General features: G+C 39.3%; 1 non-coding gene across 1 annotated transcript; it reads left to right on the forward strand.

The window, feature by feature from the left end:
- The first annotated feature begins 221 nt into the window (after positions 1-221).
- On the forward strand, positions 222-349 carry LOC138768505 (U11 spliceosomal RNA). Its single transcript, XR_011359150.1, has one exon. It is a non-coding gene; the product is annotated as a U11 spliceosomal RNA (small nuclear RNA).
- The last annotated feature ends 2907 nt before the right edge of the window (positions 350-3256 follow it).

A 3256-nucleotide genomic window follows, 5' to 3' on the forward strand; every position in this document is an offset into this window, starting at 1 on the left:
TGTTACGGCTGTAGTAATAATGGACATGTCAATTATTTCTGGCCATTGTGCCATAATTTCAATGCAATTTTCAATTCAAAAACTGCCGTTGTTTGACACTCACTACAACAGCTATTGTTTTTGTGTGCCAAATAACATTCGTTGTCTGTACGATGTGTGAACATAATATTAAAGTATACCTCTAGAGGTTTTTTTTTTGCCACTCAGAAACCACTGTTTTAAAAAAGGGCTTGTGCCATGTATGGCACATCACTGGCTCCTGCACTGGGGACGGTGGTGCGGAATCAATATCAGAAACCACTGTTTTTTGTACAGTGTGTGGACATAGCCTTAGGCTGCGTTCATACTACGTATATTTCAGTCGGTATATTTTAGTCAGTATTGCAACCAAAACCAGGAGTGGATTAAAAACACAGAAAGGATCTGTTCACATAATGTTGTAATTGAGTGGATGGCCGCCATTTAATGGCAAATATTTGCTGTTATTTTAGAACAACCGCTGTTATATTGAAATAATGGCCGTTATTTACTGTTATATGGCGGCCATCCACTCAATTTCACCATTGTGTGAACAGATCCTTTCTGTGTTTTCAATCCACTCCTGGTTTTGGTTGCAATACTGACTGAAATATACTGACTGAAATATACATATACTGACTGAAATATATGTAGTGTGAACGCAGCCTTAAGTGTACATTTAGAGTTTTCTTTTAGAAGTCATTATCAGGTGATGTAAAAATAAGAGCAAATAACGGGCATAATTGTCCCTTATTTTTTACATTCTGGGAACATAGCTTCATACATTGTCATTTCTCTAATGTGAGTATATTTTAAATTTGACACCCAATAGCATTCTGAGCGCTTGTTCTCGCTGCTCCCTGCCGCATACTGCAGAACCTTATGAGAGGGAGCTTCCTGATCTGTCTTAATAGTTCCCGTCTCCAGAGAGAGACATAGGGGGAGATTTATCAAACATGATGTAAAGTGAAACTGGCTCAGTTGCCCCTAGCAACCAATCAGATTCCACCTTTCATTCCTTACAGACTCTTTGGAAAATGAAAGGTGGAATCTGATTGGTTGCCAGGGGCAACTGAGCCAGTTTCACTTTACGGGTGCCTTCACATACCCCAGATCCACAGCAGATTTGATGGTACAGATCTGATACTGTGTTCAGTTATTTAGATCATATCTGATGCGGATCCGCTGCAGATCCGCTGCAGAAAATCCACTGCGATACGGTGTGTGTGAAGCTACCCTACACCATGTTAAATAAATCTCCCCTATAGATTTACATTAAAGGGGTTATCCAGCGCTACAAAAACATGGCCACTTTTCCCCCTACTGTTGTCTCCAGTTCAGGTGCAGTTTGCAATTAAGCTCCATTTACTTAAATGGAACTAAGTTTCAAAACCCGACCCAAACTGGAGACAACAGTAGGGGGAAAGTGGCCATGTTTTTGTAGCGCTGGATAACCCCTTTAAGCAGAGTCTCCCCCTAGAGACAGGAACTATAGGGATGAACAAGTTCCTTATTTAGGACTTGCTATTGCAAAATGCAACCTTTTTTTTTTTCTTTTTTTATAAATCTGTTCACACCTTTCTTTGTTTTATTTTTATTTTATTTTATTTTTTCATTTTTATTTTACTGCGTGGGAACCTAGCCTAAATGTTTGTACTTTGGGACGCCACTGATTGAATAACTTAAAATTAAAAACCTAGGGTAATTCCAACTCCTTCAAAAACACCAGCACATTTCTGCACATGATATATAGAAGCGAAGTGGGTTGATGTTATTGGGATGTAAAATGGTTTCCATTCTAAGCTGACACCTACACATCACGGTCACTATAAGTTCTAACATTTCTGTCACTGACCTAAGCGTGCCCGCTATAATTTGTTTTCCATTTCACTTAACCAGGGGGACTTGTAGGAGATCAATGCTCGTAAATGACATCCTACCACTCGAGGCATATGTATTTTGATCACCTTGGTGGCTTGTCTAATTTTTCAGAACGTATAGTTTTTGCCTCGAGGTCTTCTGACATTTTCAATATCTTCTAGAAGAGCTAAGATTTCATATTTTTTTCCTACTATCCTATCATAAAAAGCACTGCAAGGCCATGTTTTCACACTGAATTTACACACTGTAAAATAACGTCAGCCATTTTCATTTAAAGTAAAGTCCCTTGTAGAGATGAGCGAACCTCGAGCATGCTAGAGTCCATCCGAACCCGATCGTTCGGCATTTGATTAGCTGGGGGCTGCTGAAGTTGGATAAAGCTCTAAGGTTGTCTGGAAAACATGGATATAGTCATTGACTATATCTATGTTTTCCACGTAACCTTAGGGCCCTATTCCACCGTACGATTATCGTTCAGATTATCGTTAAATCATTCGAATCTAAACGATAATCGTTCGGTTGAAATGCAGTTAACAATTAAAGACCGAACAAGTAATCGTTGATCGCTTTTGTAAGACCTGGACCTATTTTTATCGTTGCTCGTTCGCAAATTGTTCGCATTGAATAAAATGTCGGTCGTTTGCAGTAGATACGAACGCAATAGCGAAGAAATAGCGAAGACAAAACGATCGCAAATACGATCATATGTAACGATTATCGTCTTTCGCAATAGCGGTCGTTTGAGATCGTTAATCGTTAACGATTATGGGAACGATAATCGTCCGGTGAAATAGGGCCCTTAGGGCTTTATCCAAGTTCAGCAGCCACCGCTAATCAAATGCCGAACGTTCAGGTTCAGATGGACTCGAGCATGCTCCAGGTTCGCTCATCTCTAGTCCCTTGTTTTCAGTCTACATTGATTTCCATTGAAGTCTATGGAAACGACGGCCATTAGTGCACACATGTAGATTTTTTTAAAAATCGTCTTTTCAGTTAAATTCAAAGGCCCTTTTTAAAATTAACCATACCAAAAGGGCTATTACCTTGAACTAGAAAAATGTACCAGTGGTTGTCATTGTTAAACAACGGCCGTTATTTTAAGGATCAAATACCAGCCGTTGGAAATCGTTATGTGAATATGGCCTAAGGCTTTGGTTCCATAATGTAAAGAAAAGTGAAAAAAAAAGTCTGATGTTCCAAAACAACGGCCAGTATTAATGATCATGATTATTTTGCAACAATGGCCTTTATTTGCCCTTGTTTTTACTTTGTGGAAACATAGCCGTAAAGGAAACCAATCACTTAAAAAATGCCTGTAACGCTATGGGAATGTGCTGTAGCAGCACCCATCACACTT

This window comes from Dendropsophus ebraccatus, chromosome 11 (assembly GCF_027789765.1).
Source record: "Dendropsophus ebraccatus isolate aDenEbr1 chromosome 11, aDenEbr1.pat, whole genome shotgun sequence".
Classification (NCBI taxonomy): Eukaryota; Metazoa; Chordata; class Amphibia; order Anura; family Hylidae; genus Dendropsophus; species Dendropsophus ebraccatus.